The sequence below is a fragment of the Ursus arctos genome, unplaced genomic scaffold (genome assembly GCF_023065955.2).
Source record: "Ursus arctos isolate Adak ecotype North America unplaced genomic scaffold, UrsArc2.0 scaffold_34, whole genome shotgun sequence".
NCBI classification, from domain to species: Eukaryota; Metazoa; Chordata; class Mammalia; order Carnivora; family Ursidae; genus Ursus; species Ursus arctos.
In genome coordinates, this window is record NW_026623030.1 from 3,264,953 (window position 1) to 3,284,594 (window position 19,642).

General features: G+C 51.6%; 1 protein-coding gene across 1 annotated transcript in view; it reads left to right on the top strand.

Annotated features, from left to right (window-relative positions):
- The first annotated feature begins 9,248 nt into the window (after nucleotides 1–9,248).
- The window catches only part of HIC2 (HIC ZBTB transcriptional repressor 2), a 31,173-nt gene continuing 20,779 nt past the window's right edge, over nucleotides 9,249–19,642 (top strand). The window contains exon 1 of the mRNA XM_026487885.4: nucleotides 9,249–9,325. The gene's annotated coding sequence lies outside the window, so the exon portion shown is untranslated. The remainder of the gene's footprint in view (nucleotides 9,326–19,642) is intronic.

The window sequence follows — 19,642 nt, forward strand, 5'->3', positions numbered from 1 at the left end:
TCCTCCAGGACACTGTTCCCTGCTGAGATTCAGGAGGAGACTGCCCTCTCAGTTCCTGTCCCCCTCAATGGAGAGGAACCTCACTAAGGAAATAGAGCATTGTCTCATCTTATCCCCACCTTTGCCCTGGGGTACTTTCTTTGCCCACTTTCCCCCCCTCTCCTCATCTGCTGAGGTTCTGCTTGGCTTCTGCCTGCCCTATCCAAGCCCATGGGGGCAGATACAGCTATCAGCCCATTTTACAGGTGGGGAAACTAAGGCCAATAGAGGTCTGTACTAGGGCAGCTGGCTGGGCACTGTTACAGCTAGGACTGGGATCCAGGTCCGACCGCCTTTCCTCAGGCTTCCCCCAGAAGCACAGGCCCACTGACGTTCATTTCTACCTTGCTTATCACGGAGCCATGACTGGACGTCCTCCTTCATCCACCCGTTCTGTGGGTCCGGCAGCTGTTCAGGCACAGGGCTAAGAGTGTCCTGCAGAAAGACCCCAGAACAGACCCTGCCGGTCTAATGGTGGAAGCAGCCAAGAAGCCAAAGGGCTTAATGGGAGGTTAATCAGAAGGGCCTGAGTGGGCTTGCAACCAAGGAGGACACAGGCAGAGTTCTCCAAGACAGGGAAGCCGCACTGAAATCTTTCTTTTTCTTTATTTCATAATGGTTTTTCCCAATAAATAAATAAATAAATAAATAAATAAATAACAAAAATAATACATGGAGGAATGCCAACAATACAGGGGATTAAATGTAGAGTTAAATGAGAAGCCTCCCTCTTCACCCCTCCCCCATTTCCCTTCCTCTCCTGAGACTTCTGCCCCAATTTTCTGTAAAGATTTCTTTTTTCAAGATTTATTTATTTGTTTTAGGGAGCTTGAGAGAGAGAGAGAGAGAGCCTGAGAAAAGGCTCACGCGCATGGGAGCATGTGAGCAGGGAGAGGGACAGAGGGAGAGAGAGAATCCTGGAGAAGACTCCCTGCTGAGCGTGGAGCCCAAAGTGGGGCTCTATCCCAGGACCCTGAGATCATGAGCTGAGATGACATCCAGAGTTGGCCGCTCAACCGGCTGAGCCATCCAGGTGCCCCATTCTTTAGGGATTTATAAGCATAGATAGAAATGGGAACACATATAATGTTTAAAAATCATCAACGTGGGGATGCCTGCGTGGCTTAGCCCGTTAAGCATCTGCCTTCAGCTCAGATCATGATCCCGGGGTCCTGGGATTGAGTCCCACATCGGGCTCCTGGCTCAGCAGGGAGCCTGTTTCTCCCTCTGCCTTCAGCTCCCCCTGCTTGTGCTTGCTCTCTCTCGCTCGCTCTCTCTGACAAATAAATAAAATCTTAAAAAAAAATAATCAATGTGATGACATCATACATCTTGCTTCCTCCAATCAGCAGAATGTCTGGGCCAACTGTAATCTTGTCTCCCTTCCTGGCAAGTGTGCCTTCAGCTGGGTTCCAGGGCTGTCTTGCCTTCTATGCAGCTTCCCCCCGGGTTGCTGGGGGAGCGGACTCCCCCACATGCTTCTAGTGCAAGTATGTTTAAGACACCAGCCGCTGGCCTGGGCTCACAGCACTCCCTGTCTGTTGGTGCTCATCACATCCCATGGTCCCATGTGCTTGGTACCTGTCCTGCCAGCCTTTTCTGGGTATTTCAGAAAGCCCTCTCTCCCTTCAGGAATTTGTACTTGCTGCTCCCCTGCCTGGCCTCACCTTGCCTCTCACCCCAGTTTGGCCTTTGGGTCTCGCTTATTAATTCACGAGTGCACCAAACAGTATTGACTGTACAGGTGCCTCTCCCTGTCCTAGGCACTTTCTGTGGCAGGGAAAAGTGGATGATGGTGGCTTGCGCGGAGTACTCATTCTGGTGAGGGGGAGAGAGGTGAACAAAGAAGCACATACTCAATAAGGTCTTTGCAGATGGTGCAAGACCTGGGAAGGAGATAGGGCGCAAGGATGGAGAGAGAAGGGCAGCTATTTCAGAGCAATTGGGGTGCCTGACTGGCTCAGTTGGTAAAGCATGTGACTCCTGATCTTGGGGTTGTTAAGTTTGAGTCCCATGTTGGGTGTGGAGATTACTTAAAAATAAAATCTTTGGGGCACCTGGGTGGCACAGTGGGTTGGGCACCTGACTTTTGATTTCTGCTCAGGTCTGATCTCAGGCTCTTGAGATTGAGCCCCATGTGGGGCTCCGTGCTGGGCATGGAATCTGCTTGGGATTCTCTCTCTCCCTCTGCCCCTTCTCCTGCTGTCTCTTTCTCTCTCAAATAAATAAAATCTTTAAAAAATTATTTATTTATTTGAGAGAGAAAGAGCATGAGTGGGGGTAGGGGCAGAGGGAGAGGGAGATGCAGACTCCTCACTGAGTGGGAGCGCGACATCCCAGGACCCCAAGATCACCACCCAAGCCGAAGTCAGATGCTTAACTGACTGAGCCACCCAGGTGCCCCTAAAAATAAAATCTTTAAAAAAAGAAAGAAAGAAAGAAAGAGCAATCAGAGGAAGTTGCACTGGGAGCAACATTGGAGCGAGCGCTGAAACACGGCTTGCCAGGCAGAGGGCCCAGCATAGGCAAAGCCCCCTCCTTGGCCCCACAAACCAGAGCACTCAGTTTCTCTATACTGCACATCTTGCCCAGATCCAACCCTTCTCTGAGTATCGCCTCATCTCCTTCCTTGTCCATGGTCTTCCAGAGCCAGGCGCCTCCACTGTGCCGTTCACTAGCCTGGTGCCCACCGCACTGACGTCAATGCTGTCAGCAACTGTCGATTGAATGACAATGGAGTGTGCGGCCTCTCCTGGGCTCAGGGTGTCTGGCTCTGCCTGGGTCTGTGAGATGGCAAAACGAGGGGAGGTGTGTAGCGAGCGAGGAAGCCTCCTCCCAGCAAGGCATGGCCTTCACTCTAGGGAATATCGTGTTGGGGGACTTTTCTTAATTAAAAAAAAAAAGATTTATTTATTTATTTATTTATTTGAGATTTTACTTATTTGAGAGAGTGCGTGCACATGCAAGCAGGGGGAGGGACAGAGGGAGAGTGAGAGAGAGAATCTCAAGCAGACTCCATGCAGAGTGTAGAGCCAAGGGCGGGCGGGGTTCAATCCCACACCCCCGCACCCCAAGATCAAGATCATGACCTGAGCAGAAATCAAGAGTTGGCTGCTGGGAATGCCTGGGTGGCTCAGGTGGTTAAGCGTCTTTCTTTGGCTCAGGTCATGATCCCAGGGTCCTGGAATCAAGTTGTCCATCAGGCTCCTTGTTCAGCAGGGAGCCTGCTTCTGCCTCTGCCTGCTGCTCTCTCTGCTTGTGAGTTCTCTCTCTCTCTCGAATAAATAAATAAATGTTAAAAAAAAAAAAGATGAAGGGTCGCCTGGGTGGCACGGCGGTTAAGCGTCTGCCTTCGGCTCAGGGCGTGATCCCGGCGTTATGGGATCAAGCCCCACATCAGGCTCTTCTGCTATGAGCCTGCTTCTTCCTCTCCCACTCCCCCTGCTTGGGCTCCCGCTCTCGCTGGCTGTCTCTATCTCTGTCGAATAAATAAATAAAATCTTAAAAAAAAAAAAGATGAAAAAAGCCTTGTTTAAAAAATAAAAAATAAAAAGTGTCAGCCGCTCAATGGACTGAGCCACCCTGATGCCCCTATTTATTTATTTGAGAGAGAGGATGAGAGAGAGAGAGAGAGAGAGAGAGTCAGTGGGAAGAGGAGGAGGGGAGGGGCAGAGGGAGAGGGAGAGAGACACCCAGGCAGATTCCTCCACCCCGCCACAGGGATGGATCTCAAGACCCTGAGATTACCACCCCAGATGAAACCAAGAGTCAGTTGTTTAAGCGACTGCGCCACCCAGACACCCCAGGGGACTTTTCTTCAGATGGGGTACTGTTTCAAGAGGCAGGACCAAGCTCTTGCCTCTCAGAGGGGCTTGGGTTTAAGCTTAGCTGTGTGACCTTGAGCAGGTGACCTTAACCTCTTTGAGCCTCAGTTTTCTCATCTATAAAATGGGATTGTAATAGCATCCTTCTCATAGGTGGTGATGAGAAACAACACGCCCACGTGTGTACTGTGCTTTGCTCACATGTAGAGTAAGGACTCAATGTTGAGAGCCAATAACAGCAACCAGAAATTGGGTGAGGCTGCTGTTCTTGCAAGACTGATTCTACTTCCCAGTTGAATGACCTGAACACCAGGTTTCTGCAGTGCCACTCCGCCTCCTGTGTGTACCACTCACATTACATCCTTTGTGACAGGGAATGAATGAACCCCACATGACTTGGGAATCGGCTGATGGGGTGATTAGTGGTAGGAGAGAACGGGGTGGGAGTTGGGAGGAAATTCATTCATTCATTCATTTGACTTTTTGGCTGACCACCTATTTGGTGGCAGGCATGAGCTGGGTACTAGGTCTGCAAGAATGCACAAGACGTCTTCCTGCTGTCAGGGCAACTGCCCATCAGGGGCATCAGGACTGTATCAGAGTGAGCAGCCTGAGATCAGGGGAGACTTCCTGAAGGAGGCGATGTCTGATGTGAGTAGGAGTTGGCCAGGCAGAGGTGGGGAGAAGAAGGAAGGGTGGTGCAGGCAGGAGGAGCCCTGGGTGTTAATACCCAGATGTGGGAGGAAAAATCTTGGCATGTCCAGGAACTGAGAGTTTGCCAACGTGGCTTGAGCTTGGGGCGGAGGGAGGTGAGTTGTGATTTTACATGGGATATGCTTATACCAAAATATTATTGGTTGTTTATCTGAAATTCAAATTTAACTAGGCATCCTGTATTTTTTATATTTGTTAAATCTGGCTGTCATGTTAAAAGGCTGTGATTTACCTTTTTGGGATATTTTGTATCATTTGTTTTCCTTTTGTTGTTTTTTCCAATTGAGAAAGATGATGGTTACAGTGGCAAATCAGCTCTACCGCCCTGCCTTGATCCATACTTCATGACATAACAATCATAGCTACTTTAGCCAGGGCTTGCCGGAGCCTGATTCTGCATACGCTATCTGCCAGTTTCATCTTAATCAGTCCTCAAAAGAGCCCCATGGGCAGGTGCTGTTGATTCTCAAATGACTGATGAGAAAAGATGATCAGAGAGGTTAGCTCCCGTGCTAGACACGCAGAGGGAGCGGGAGTACAAAATACCCCTAGTTCTCCATGGCTCTCCTATCCCCACCACTGCGTGGTTTTTGTATTCCCATATTACCTTCCACCCAAACAGAGTTTTACAGGGTTGCTATTCGTGAGAACAAAATCTTGAAGTCTGCTATTTTTACTTAATATATCAAAAGCTTTCCCCCAAGTTTCAAAGTTTAAGTGCTTATGTACTGTTGCACTGGAAGCATGCTTGGATTTTATAAAGTGCTTGGCAGGAAATGGGCTTGGGAGTGAGCACGGGATGTGGGGAGACCATGGAAGCCTGCTCAGGACAGAGAGGGTGGGGGTCTAGTTCAATAAGATCTAGAAATCCTTCCCCCCACCTTGGACCTTTTTTTTTTCTTTCTGATTTTATTTGTTTGTTTGTTTGTTTGTTTGTTTTATTTTTAAGTAATCTCTACACCCAACGTGGGGCTCAAACTCCCAGCCCTGGGATCAAGAGTCCCACGCTCCACTGACTGAGCCAGCCAGGTGACCCTCTTTCTGATTTTAAAGGGAATATGTACTGAGTATGGAAAACTTGGAATGGTCGGGAAAGTTAAAGAAGCAGGAATAACAAAACCTTAACTGGCAGGATATGAATTGCTACTCCATTTGGGGGAAGAATACCTGGAAGGACCTATCCAAATTGAAAATGCCCACATATCATGTAACCCATAGATTCTATTTCTAATAAACTGTTCTGAAGTGAAGGTAGGAGAACATAAAGATATATATTCAACAACTTAAAAAATTTATCTTTTTAATTTTTATTTTTATTATTTTTATTTTTTTTTAAAGATTTTATTTATTTATTTGACAGAGATAGAGACAGCCAGCGAGAGAGGGAACACAAGCAGGAGGAGTGGGAGAGGAAGAAGCAGGCTCACAGCGGAGGAGCCTGATGTGGGGCTCGATCCCACAACGCCAGGATCACGCCCTGAGCCGAAGGCAGACGCTCAACCGCTGTGCCACCCAGGCGCCCCCCAAAATTTATTTTTTTTTTAAAGCACCAAACTGTAAGTATCCCAAAGAGCTGTGATTAAGGCAAGTGTTTCCAGAACCTTCACACTCTGGAATCTGTCGGCTATTAAAAAGTGAATTTATGTGATATGAACTAGAAAGATATCTGTGATAGCTTCTTGGGGACAAAGAGCAAATGTCTTGTAAGTTCCAAAGTGACTTACAGTTTATATAGTATATTATTTTATACTTTCAAAAAAGTAAGGTCATTTTTGTAACGGGAACAGGTATGTGTTGACGTCAGAGAAAGGAGTGAAGGTACATGTCAAACTATTTATGTTACTTCAGAGGACAGATGGGAGTGGGGAGGAAGGAGAATTTGGAACTTAAAAAAAATGTATTTCAGCTAGAATTATTCCTAGTAGAAATGTTACTTTTGTAATAAAATACTAAAATATACATGTGTGTGAAAAAAATTGCAAACCCTAGAGAGAACAAACCTCTGTAAATAATTTGGTGTATTTTCTCCATTTGCTTCTCCATGGATCAATATTTTATATTTTGTATATACTTGCACAGTTTTTTCTCTTAATATCATTTGCACATTTCTAGGTCATAAAACATCTTTGTAAACACAGCTTGCAGTGACTGCTTAGCATTTTATCATGTGGGGTGTTTAACCAATCCCCTGTTTTCAGACATGCATGCTGTGTATGAGTTTTTTCATTATTATAAATGACACTTGAAAAAATATGATTGTACATTAATTTTCAAATGCAAATGAAACAAGTGACTACCGAGTGCCTATTGAGTCTCAGGTGTGCTCTGGGCACTGGGGTTCCAAGCTTATGGTCTGGTTACAAAGACAGACCGTCAAGCAAACGGTCTTCAAATGTGGTTAATTTCTTTAAAACAGAATCCAGAAGATGGATGGACCATTGTAAAAAATTTTTATTTTTTTATTTTTTTTAAAGATTTTATTTATTTATTTGACAGAGAGAGAGACAGCCAGCGAGAGAGGGAACACAGGCAGGGGGAGTGGGAGAGGAAGAAGCAGGCTCATAGCGGAGGAGCCTGATGTGGGGCTCGATCCCAGAACGACGGGATCACGCCCTGAGCCGAAGGCAGACGCTTAACCGCTGTGCCACCCAGGCGCCCCAAGATTTTTATTTTTGACTCGTACTGTCAAATTCACGTTCAGAAATTTTGAGGCAATTTGTATACTTCCAACAATATGTGAAAGTGATCACCCTACCGGACCCCTGCCTGGTGTTTGAAGGTTGTCATTTGAAACCGATCCCTGATTTGGTAGAAAACAAAACAAAACAATCCCCCACCCCAAACCTTCAGTATCTTGTAGTTTTAACTTGCATGCCTTTGGTTATTAGAACATTGACATTTTTTTCAGCAGTTTTTCTTTCTTTCTTTCTTTCTTTCTTTCTTTCTTTCTTCCTTCCTTCCTTCCTTCCTTCCTTCCTTCCTTTCTTTCTTTTTAAGATTTTATTTATTTGAGACAGAGAGGGAGAGAGAGAACGACTGGTGGGGAGGGGCAGAGGCAGAGGGAGAAGCAGACTCCCTGCTGAGCAAGGAGCAGAAAGTGGGGCTCAATTCCAGGACCCTGGGATCATGACCTGAGCCGAAGGCAGATGCTTAACCGCCTGAGCCACCCAGGTGCCCTCAGTAGTTTTTTTCAAATAGTTGAGTTCTCTACTAAACTCTATTCATGGAATATGCCTTTTCTTCCTTACCAATGCTTAATATTTCTCTTTTCATTTGTTATGTTCTTACCGTTTCTAGGCTTTTTTTTTCTTGGTTTGTACCACACTGGGTTGACTGCAATAGCTTTATAATTTAAGCATCTGTTAGAGCAAGTCCACCCTCATTTGTGGGAAATGATAGCTGTTTTTGATGATTTATTCTTGCAGGTGAACTTAGAAATTTGTTAAGTCTTGTTAGGATTACATTAATTTTATACATTACATTCAATATACATTTACATTTAATGTATGTTAAATTTATACATTAATCTAGAAAGAATGGTCTTATAACCAGCCTTCCAGAGGGGGTTTATTGAATTGGCTTTCTGTTTTGGCTAGTGCTAGGGCAACTTCCCTGCATGGCAAGTCTGGGTTCTTCTCAGACTTTGACAGTGGTGTGTTCTCTTGTTTGGTGTTCAAAGTAGAAAGAGGTCCATTAAGAAACTCCCTAGAGAAGTGGCTAGGGCTCAGGGCCAGCTCCAGCCCCTCAGCAGGCCATCTGAACGATTGCCACGAGCCTGGATCCAGGAGGGCCAGCTTAGGCAGGTCTCTTGACCCCAGGGGCCTGCGAGGGGCTGCGGTCACCGGAAGGGGCTGGCTGAGCAGCGCGTGCTCACGACCTCTGTGCCCTCTTAGCAGGTAAGGCCAGCCCGCGTGGCTGCGGGAGCGGGGAGCTAAAGGGGCGCTGGGGTCAGGGGTCAGGGAGTCCCCCTCCCCTCCGGACCCAAATTGGCCCGGGCCTCCTTGGGAGCCGGATCACGCCTCCTGCAGTACGGGGGGGGGGGGGGGGGGGGGGGGCTGCGCCTTTGACGGTGGGGTCCCTGCGGGGCACAGAGCGGAGGCGCGAAGGTGTCCTGGAGGTGGGGTGCAAGCAGGTCGCTAGGGGTTCCTGATGGGGGCCTCCAAGGGGTCAGGGTCAGGCTCAAAGGGGGTTCGCACTGAGTGTGCGGGCTGGGCGTGGGCCTGTGGGGGTCCAGAGTCCTCTTTCCGGGGGTGGGGGTGCATGGGTGGGCGGCCCCGGCGTTTCTGGGGTGCGGTCGCGGTCCCGTCCCTACACCTGGGGTCGAAGTCGGGCGGGGCGCCCAGGGTCGGGGTCTCCGGGTCCTCCGCGCGCCCCTCCCCCACGGCGCCGTCCAGCAGGCCCGTCTCCCCGCCCTGCCCAGTGTTCGGACCGCTCGCCAGCTCCGCCCCGCCCCCGGGCCCCGCCCACCACTAGACCCCGCCCCATCCCGCTCCCGGCCCCGCCCCGCCGCTCGCCCATTCAGATGTGGGTCAGGGGTGAGCGGGCGGCGCCGACGTCACAAGCTTCCAAGATGGCGCCGGGCGGGCGGCTGTGAGCGGCGTTCGGGGCGCGCTGGGCGGGGAGCCGAGCCGGGCCGGCGGCGGGCGGACGGGGCGGGCGCAGGCGGCGCGAGTCGGGCGCCGAGGACGAGGGGCCGCGGGTAGGGCCGGCCGGCCGGCGGGCGGAGCGCCGCCGCCGACGCACACGAGGTGAGAGGCGGTCGGGGGCAACGGGGGGACGCGGGCGGGGGCCGCGGGCGGGCGCGCCCCCGGGGAGAGGGGCGTGGGCGGGCGCGCACTCGGGACCCCCCGGCCAGACGCAGCCTGCAGCGGCTTTGTGGTCCCGGTGCCCGGCAGGGCGCCGGCGGCGGGGGACCCTGGGCACAAAGCCCCGGGGCCGCGCCAGGCCGGGGCGCGGGTCTGTAGAGCGGGGGTCGGCGGGCGAGCGGGCGCCGGCTCTTTGTGCCTTTTCATTAGCAATCTAATCCGAACAGCGTCGGGCGAGCTGCGCTGCCTGACAGACGGGCTTCCATTATGCAAACGGCCCAGCGCCCGCGGCCGCCCCTTGTAGGAGGATTTTGCTATTTCCAGACCCCCGGCCCTTCTCTGCCTGCGGTCCCCTTTTCTTGCCCCCTCCCCGCGGGAAGACTGGCCCGGGCAGGGGCAGGGTGGCCTTGGAGGGGCCGCTCCCAGAGGGCCAGGCCCTGCGGCTGGTGGGCTCGCTGCCCTGCCCCCAGACCTCTCCTGTAGGCAGCCACTTGGCAGGAAGAGAGATGGGCTTGGGGGAGGGGGTCGGCTGGCAGGGGGAGGGGACCGGCTGGCAGAGGAAGGGGGCTGAAGGGCCCCAGCTTGTCATTCTCTGTTTATCTACCAAGGTGGTTCATATTCACATAGACTTATTTGGTGGGGGGGGGAGGCAGGGATGCCTCTCCCTGGGGGGCAGTGACTTACGGAGAGGAGGGAAGGAGGTCAGATAATGCGCCCAGCGGCCCCACCCAGAACAGCGTGGGACTGCCTGGGGAAGGGAGCCCAGGGCTGATCCGGATGGGTTGGAACGGTTTTGAAGTTATTTATCCGTGTCTTCTATCCCCTCCACCCCCAGTGTCTTTTCTAGTAGGAGTTGCCAAGCACATCTGGAAAGCTAGGTCCCCCCCCCCCCCACAGCAGAAGGGGTGTAACCCAGGGAGGCCACCCCTCTGACATATGTGGTGGGGGGGAGGGGTAGAGCTTTGCCCATAGGAATCCTGTGGCGGTGGATTGTTGACTGATGTGGGGATTGCTTTGCCTCTTGTGCTGGGGGGAGGAGGAGAACTGGCAGGTAGTGAAGGGACCTCCAGAGCTTATAGGCTAAACTTGGGGCCGTTCTCCAGGGACTTTGGATGGAGGGATGGAGCTAGGTCACCCAAACCCAGAACCTTTCTGGAGCTAGCATTTATTGCTTCCTGGCTCCTGGCTTTACTTCTTCTCTTCCATTCCCATCTGCCAACTCTGGACTCCTTGGCCCTTTTAGCAGACATTTTCAGGAGAGCACAGGCCATGTGGCTGGTCTGTAGCACTGGCTCAAGGAGAGAGTGTACACTTAGCAGAGCAGGGTTGCTGGAGTCGTCTGAAAAAAAGCAGATGGGCCGGCCTCAGGCTGGCCTCCAGAGACAAAGCTGTGTGGTGAGATTGCTGGTTAGCTGGCTCTTAGCACCAAGGGGGGGATGGGAAACTGATACTTGGGGGTTGAACTGAGTCTTTTGGCCCAGGAGTAGGTCTCCTTGCCTTCGAGTGAACCTTTGGTCCTGTACAGTTGGGCTTATGAAAATCTCTGGGTCCCTTGGGCAGGCAGTAGATTCAGAAGGCTGGAAGGGGGCTCCCCACCTGCCTGCCTGCCTTAGGGGTCAGAACTTCAGGGTTGGTCTGCCTTCCTTTGGCTTCTGGCTTTCTGCAGACCAGTTTTGGGGAGTTGCTGAGTACCTCTTGCCCAGCTTCTCTGGCCGTTTGACTGAGAGTGCTGGTGTGTGCCCAGAATTTCTCCCTGCAGTGTTTTCCTGCCAGTTGTTAGGACTTGTAGATTAGTCACTCAGCTTTTACAAGCGATTCCTGAAAAGAAAAATCTCCCTCTGGTTGCTGGCTCTGCATAGAGGAAGAAGCAGCCCGAGGGAGCCAGGCCTTTAATTAAAGCAAAACTGAAGTGATTGCTGCAGTTGCTGGAAGGAGAAGCAGCAGCGCAGGTGGGGCAGAGGCGCTGTGTCCTGTCCTGCTGCGCACTACCTGCTCTGGGGACAGGTAGGCAGGATCCCATCCTCGTTCCCTGGTCTTGGCCAGCAGCCCAGCCTTCTCCACAAGCTGCAGTCCTGGATTAATCCTCACGTAGTGTTTTCTTTCCATAGATCAGATTTCTCATTTTGTTAATAAGCACAGCCTCCGATCCACTTGAAGTCAGCTGTCGTGGACTTGGAGCAACAGGGTTTTGCATTATTGAGCTGACAGGCTTGCTGCCTTCCCGGAGTCCTTATTGTGTGTCAGGGTCAGATCTTGGGGGGGGGGGGCGGTGGCGTGGGGGCAGTGCCTTTTAATCAGCAGCTAGCCCCCAGAGAAGGGCTGGCTGGGCAGTTCTGGAGAGTCGGAGGTGTGAGGAAAGAATAAAGTTCAGTTTACCCAGGGGACCTGTGGTGTTGCCCTTTTGCTGGCCTGTTGGCCTCAAACTGTCAGCCCCACCCAGTAGCTTGCTTGCCTTGCCCACTGGGGCTGAGGGCCACTGCCCCCAGGACCCGATCACTAAGAGGGTGGGGGCTCTTCTTGTTTCTGCCACCTGGGAGGCAGCTTTCACCTCACCATCGAGAAGAAACGACCAGTCAGGTTCTTGCCCGCCTGGCTCAGGAGGGACTCCTGGAGGGCAGTGAGAGGGAACTGGACTTAGAAGAAAGTCTGGAGTGTGACATTGGCTCTGCCGTTTACCGTCCGTGTGACCTTGGACAGTGATTGATTCTGAGCCTTAGTGTCCCCATGTCTAAAATGGGAACAGAACTTGAGTTTGTGTTCTCATATCGCTGCGCTCCAGAGCTCAGCCTGGGGAAGACAGACAGGCAAACAAATGATTGTAAGATAGGCCGATAAGGGCTGGCACGGTGCTGTATGCAGTGCAGAGGGTGCCATGGGGAGGGTGGCTGTAGCTGCCAGGCATGGAGGAAGGGGCCGGCTCCGGGCTGGAGGAGAGCCACGATGCCATGCTGGGTTCAGTTGGCTGTAAGAGAGGGGTTTTCATGCAGAGTGCATAGACAGACAGTGGTGGTGTGGAGTGTGGTGGGGGAGACAGGACAGCGGTGAGGCGAGAGTGTGAGCCTGCGGATGCCGCGTGTGAGAGGGGCTAGCACAGGAGCACCCTCTGTGTGCCAGGCACCTGTGAGGCTCTTTCGCAAGCCTTTTATTCCTTCAACAAGATTTTCTGAGAACAGACACAGGGGTGCAGTGCCCAGCCCCTGCAGCTCGGCTGGATCATGCTGATTTCTGACGCTCTCGGCCTTGCCAGCAACTGGTCGGCCTCAGGCCGGGAGATGGGGGCACACTCGAGTTTTCTCAGAATCCTTCCAGGTCAGCACACCGGATAGTCTCCTCTTGCAGATGGGTAAATGAGACTCAACTGGGAGGTTACATAACTTGCTGGGGCTACAAGTAAGCAACTGGTCAGGCTGGGGCTGGAGGCTAAATGCCTTTGACTCCAGGGCTTTGTGAGTGCCCTTGTGGTGTGGAGTCTAGAGAGGTCTGAGCTCCAAGCAGGGAGAGGCCAGCAGACAGCCCCCTCCCCAGGAGGATCCTGGCTCCCGCTTAGGGGCTTCCAAAACAAGCCAGGCCAGTTTGACTCTGCCTGGCACCGCTAGCCTGTGTTTCCTGCTGGGAGGGGCCTTGCCCTAAGGGATAGGGACCTGGGCTGGGGTAGGTCTCTGAGAGGTCTCTGAGAACTCCGGTAGCCCACAGTGGCAGGGGTGGCGAAGCAAGGCAAAGCAAGAGAAAACGGGTGGGGGTTGGGGTTGTATATGGGCCCCCAGTGAGCTTGATAAGGGAAAGCCAGGAGGTGACTCCACGCCTGTCACAGACCAGAAGGGAAGGGCCCAGGCTGGGGTGCCTTTGCTGAGGGAGGGTGTGGCTGGACTTCATAGAGAGAGTGACTCTAAGAACCTGCCTGGGACAGTCAGGAAGGGGTTCAGAGCCCCTCCTTCAGACAGTTCAGTTTTTATGTTTTTCATAGTAATGTCCCACGTGGGTGGAGGAGAGGGGGAGTGTGGTCTTGGGGTTAGAGCAGGTCTTTCTGTGGGTGAGAGGGGACAGAACAGCCATCTATGTACGCCAAAGGGCCTTTCTGCTGCTTCTGAGACACGTAGCCCAGAGTGGGTCCCTGTTTCCTGTTTGAGGGTAATCCACCTTTGAGGGCACTAGGGGTATGGATGTGGGGGGAGAGTGGGGTATGGAAAGGCAGGTGGCTGGGTCTTCCAGGGCTGTACCTCCAGCTCTCCCTATCCATTCCATAGCAATTCCAGGGGCCACTCAGGAAAGGCAGTGTTTGGACTTGGCTAGGGGGCCGCTTCCAGGTGGGGAGTTGGCCTCTCGAGGAGATGGAAGGGCGGCTGGCTGTGGCACGGGCGTGGCCACTGTGCAGACTTGTCCCGTGCGTTCCAGGCTGCTTTGTCGGCCTCAGGCTTCTTTCCCAGCAGCACTTGTTGGTGGGTGGGTTCTCTCCAGTGAGTATCGGGAGGGGCCACTCCAGTGTCTTGAGAATAGTAACTACCCCCCACATACCCCCCCCCAAAGGAGAGGTTGTCCCATCACCACACTGGAGTCCGAGCTTCCTTGGTCTCTTTATCAGCTTGGTTACAGGCCCTTTAAGGAGGAGGAATGGCTGTGGCCTTCGTAGTTCCCTCACCTGTGCTGCTTTGGAAGATCCTAAGATCTTGGTGAATTCTTGTTCCTAAAATGAATGAGAAGCGAGAGTACTCGGGTTGATGGCTGGGCAGGTGGGGTCAGAGGCCTCCGTGGCCTGCCCCTCTGTGAACACCATGGTGCTTTCCTTGTGATCAGTGCTTGCTGCACATGGACCTATTAAGTATGTGCTGTTACCTGTGCTGCCTGGAAGAGGCCTGCCTGCTGGCGCCTGGTTCTCAGCCTTGCACATGGGGATCACCTGGGAGCTGGTAAAAGCTGGCCCAGCCCGGACTATTTCTAACATCCATGTTTCCTAAGACTTGGAAATGAATTTGATGTGCAGCCAAGATCGAGAACCACTGCTTTAGCAGGTGATGAATCTATGTTGGTAATAGAGTCAAGCAGGTGGGGAGTTCAGATCGACCAGTGCGTTATGATCTGGGGTGGTCTTGAACTGCTTTACCCTGGTGGCCCATGGGATCGAATTTACAGAAAAAAATTGGGTTGATTCTGTTAGTTAGTAGGGTCTTGGAGAAGCACCAGACACAGAAGGGGTTTGCTCTTTTCATGGTCCCTCTTACTTGGTGGCGTGGGAGAGATCCCAGGCCAGTGTGCACTAAGGGGGCATCTCGTTGGAGGTCCTTGGAGAGCCTCCTGCTGCTCTTGACCCCAGGACTCTTCATCCTGCTTGGTTTTCAGAGTTTACCTGTTCTGGTTTTGTGGTTGCATTCTTGGGCCGTGGTTGACCTCTGTGTGCCCTGGCAGGGCCTGACATCGTGACATTTGGGATCCTTGTGGCTCCCTAATGAGCCCACTGTGGCCATAGCTGGGGACTCCTGGGACCTGAGCCCCTATTTTTTCTCTTTGACCCTGGGGGAGATAGATTGGTCCCTGAGGTTGCTTTTCTGCATTGTTATCTGGGTAAGGTGTGTAAGGGGCCAGGAAGGAGAGTACGCAGGGAGGGGTGGGGTGGCTGTGAAAGGGCATTGGTGGTAGGGCTTTAGGTAAGACGTGGCTCACCTGGCTCAGCTCTCTTTGCTAGAACAGAACAATGGGCGGTCCTGGGGTTTAGTGCATATCTGTGGGCAGATGGAACATAAGACAGCCCTGTTTGCTCTAGGCAGCTTAGAGTATGAGGGGAGCAGCAAGTCCCCTGAGTCTGGTGTGTTTCTGGTTGGTGTCCTGGTTAGGAATATGCTGTCCATTAGGGAAGGAAGACCAGTCTGGGCTGGGGCAGTGAAGGAGAGGGGATCAAGAAGTCTTGGCTGATAGTCGAGGAAGGAGTGGTGTTGGGAGCACAGACAGGGTGTCCTTCCTCTCTGTTCTTTCCTGCCTGTACGCATCCTGGTAGACGGACTCTGGGGCTCTGTTTTGAGAGCTAGTGGTTCTGGGGGTGGGTTCCTGCCTCAGCTCTTTGTCTCTCTGTCCCACCCTGCCTCCCACCCTGCGCAGGACTTCTGTGCCCTTCTCTCCAGTAGGAAGTGGCTGCTGGTTTGTGTCTGACAGGTGCTACTGCAGCTTTGCTGGAATACTGGGAGAAGGGTGGTGCTCACAGAATTCCTGGCAGAGTGCTAGCAAAGTAGTGGCAGAAGAGGGCTGGGGGCTCACTTTTGGGCTCTTACCCCATATGGAAGGTGTTCCGAATTTAATCCTCAGAACATAACCCGTGCAGTGCCGATCATTTTATCAGTCTTCGCTGTACAAGTGGCTCAGAGAAGTTAGGCAGTTAGTCTCAAGTCACATAGCTAGGAAGCAGGTAGAGAAGTTGTTTTTTTTTTAAGATTTATTTATTTGAGAGAGAGAACACAAGCGGGGGGGGGGGGCAGTGGGAGAGAGAGAGAATCCTTAAACAGACTCCCCGCTGATCACGGAGCCTAGCGTGGTGCTTGATCCCAGGACCCCAAGATTATGACCTTAGCCGATATCAAGAGTCAGGTGCCCAACAGACTGAGCCTCCCAGTCGTCCCCGTTAGAGAAGTTCTAAGAGTAAGGTAAACACAACCCCACGTGTGGCAGCCTTGAACGCGTTATGTGTGGGCTCCTTCCTCTGAGCAGTGCTTGGGCCTGAGGACAGTCAAGGTTTTCATTTTGAGTGGGGTGGCAGTATTGCTGTCTTGGACAGAGCCTGGAGCTGGAGGTAGTTCTTGTACACTGGGGAGAGACCACTACAAGCCTAGTGAGCAGTCCGCTTCCCACCCTCCTCCTCCTCCTCCTCCCAGTGCCAACTCCTTCCCTCTGGCACGTTGGACTATGTAAACTTGGGCTTTTGTTGACCACTTCCAGAGGATCCGTGAGGGGGACGGTCTGGGGGTTCCTGGGAACTCAGAGCTGGGCTCCTTTTCTTCTCTTGGTAGTCTCACTGTGCTGTGTGGGACTGGGCAGGGTGGCCTCTCTCTCAGCAGTGTGAGGCTGTTTCTTGGTAGATGGGTGATCTTGGAGATGAGGAGAGGGGCCAAGCCATAGCCTCCTCGGGTGCCCTGGGCCACCTCTAGCAGGTGCCTTTCCCACCTGCCCCTAGGCTCCAGGTGTGGGTGGGTGGAACACTGAGCTTGGGTGTTCCTTTGGCTGTGGTAGGTGAACCTGAGTGCCAGAGGGGTGCAGGCCAGGGGAGAGGACTGTTTCCAAAGTCCCACATTCCATGCATGTGTTGACGCTGATAAGGGCAGCAGGGCTGGCTGAGCCGCTTTGGGCAGGAGGGGACTTTGACTTCATGCCCCCAGCAGGCAGAGAGCTTGCACATCCTGCTTCCTGTAGCACCCTTCCCCCACGTCCCCCTCTGACCACCTCTGCCTCAGGAGGGCAGGAGCAATCAGCCCGGGGCCCACAGCGTACAGAGGCTCTGCTTGCTCCCAAAGCATTGCCAGCTCTGAGTAAGCAGGCCTTTGGAGGTCTCTTCATGGTTTCTGTCAGCCCTGCCTCTTAGACTATTTGGTAAACAAGTGTGGTTTTTGGGAAGAATGCCTCTCTGCCTTACTTCCCTTACAAGTAAAATGGGTTGTTAAATATTTGAGCTAGTGCATATCGGCTGTTCGCAGAGTGATTTGCAGACTGCTTGGGGTCCCCAAGAGCCTTTTCATAGTACTTAGAAGTTACTGGCCTTGGGGCTCGGTGGCTCAGTCGTTAAAGTGTTTGCCTTCAGCTCAGGGCGTGATCCCAGAGTTCTGGGATCAAGCCCCGCATCGGGCTCCCTGCTCCGTTGGGAGCCTGCTTCTTCCTCTTCCACTCCCCCTGCTTGTGTTCCCTTTCTTGCCGGCTGTCTCTCCCTCTGTCAAATAAATAAATAAAATCTTAAAAAAAAAAAAAGAAAAGAAACTACTGGCCTTTGTCTTATGCAAAGCCGTGGTGGGTGGTACCCATCACCCAGAGTTGTGTTTTCTGGGTGTTCCAGATGGAGACAGCCAGTCTTTCAAGTGTCCTGGGGAGGCAGTACAGATGACTGAGGAGTAAAGCTAGACCCTGGGGTACACGTCTTTTTAGTATCAGTGACAAAATGGGGAGTATGCATAGCTACTGTGAAGTATAACTGTCGTCTCTGGAAAGCACTTCTCATTTGCTTGGGCTGTGCTCTAAACTAGCTGCTTTTTCTCGTGGAACATTGTTTTTAGTTGAAAGAACGACTGACAGACAAGGCGTGATTATTCAGACTTGGAGAATTTGTTCAGACATTTTCTCAAATGCAGAAGGTGAGCTTTGCCGTTTCAGGGAAACCAGCTGACAATGTATGTTGCCAGTGCTTAGAACCCTCAAGGGAAAATAAGTTTTGGAAAACTCCTATCCATCGCTGTGAGCCTGACTTAGCCTTCACTGATAAGATCAGCGGTGATATTAACACATGGTGTTTTTTGGTGTCGTATAATGAAATGTGATGACATTTGGAAGATCTGATCAACTCAGTGAACCAAAATTTTCCAGATGACCAGTGCTTGATGTTGCACAATCTTGCATGAATAGGAGTGCGGCGTAGACTGGTGGATTTTTGCGTAACTGGATGTGAGATTGTCACGGATACGAATTCAGAGTCTCCACTGCAACTTTTTTTTCTTTTTAAGATTTTAAAAATTTATTTGAGAGACAGAGCACCAGTGGGCGGGGGAGGGCAGTGGGAGAGGGAGAAGTGCTCTCCCTGTTGAGCTTGGAGCCTGGTCGGGGCTGGATCCGAGGACCCTTAGATGATGACTTGAGCGAAGGCAGACATTTAACCAGTGGAGCCACCCGGGCGCCTCTCCCATTGCAACTTTTGAGAGACCACCACTTGTTGAGTTTCAGTGTAATGTTAATGAAGAAGAGAGTTAGTTGAAAGGATAATTTAAATAGTCCTCCCTTCTGTCTGTGTAAAGTCACATTTCTTCAGAGACTTGAATCAAAACCACATATTCTAATAGACTAGATGGTAGAATCTAGCCACTTCTATTAAGCCAGGTGTTAAAGAGATTTAAAATGTAGGGGTGCCTGGGTGGCTCAGTTGTTAAGTGTCTGCCTTCGGCTCAGGTCCTGATCCTGGGGTTGAGCCCCACATCGGGCTCCCTGCTCAGCGGGAAGCCTGCTTCTCCCTCTCCCACTCCCCCAGCTTGTGTTCCCTCTCTCACTGTCTGTCTCTCTGTCAAATAAATAAATAAAATCTTTTTTTAAAAAGGAGAGATTTAAAATGTATAAAAAAAATGTAAAACAAACTCTTTTCATTAATTTTTTTTATTTTGGGTTTTTTTTCCCCATAAAAATGGTATTTATGTTAATGTGGTTTTTTTGGTTTTGGATTTTTTTGTTTTTAATTTTTTTAAAAAGATTTTTTATTTATTTATGTGACAGAGAGACAGCCAGTGAGAGAGGGAACACAGCAGGGGGAGTAGGAGAGGAAGAATCAGGCTCCCAGCAGAGGAGCCCGATTTGGAACTCGATCCTGGAACGCCAGGATCACGCCCTGAGCCAAAGGCAGACGCTTAACGACTGCGCTACTCAGGCGCCCCTGTTTTTAATTTTTAAGCGATCTCTACACCCAGTCTGGGACTAGAACTCACAACCTGGAGATCAAGAGTCACATGCTGTACCGACTGAGCCAGTCAGGCGCCCCAAATGTGGGTTTCTTTTCTTTTTTTTTTTTTTTTTTTTTTGGTTTTTATTTATTTATTTGACAGAGACAGCCAGCGAGAGAGGGAACACAAGCTGGGGGAGTGGGAGAGGGAGAATCAGGCTTCCCGCTGAGCAGGGAGCCTGATGCGGGGCTTGATCCCAGGACTCTGGGATCATGACCTGAGCCGAAGGCAGATGCTTATCGGCTGAGCCACCCAGGCGCCCCCCAATGTGGGTTTCTTATAGCTATTTTAAGTCAAGTTATTGTTTTAATTGCCAGTTTGTCTAATATGGGAAATAGGGCAGTAACACCAGCTACAGTTACACATAAACCACCTGAAAGTTTGTCGGGCATCCTAAGTTTGAAGACGGTAAACAACAGTTTTGGAAGTGCTAACAAGGGAGGCTGCTGGGCAGCCTTCTCTCCTTTCTCACTACCCCCTCTTCACCTCCTGCTTCTCTCCTCTCACTTAGTATTTCACTCTCTTCTCCACACTGCTCCTGCCTGCCAGCATTTGCTCACTTAATGCACCTTTACAAGGGCCTGCTCCACGCCCG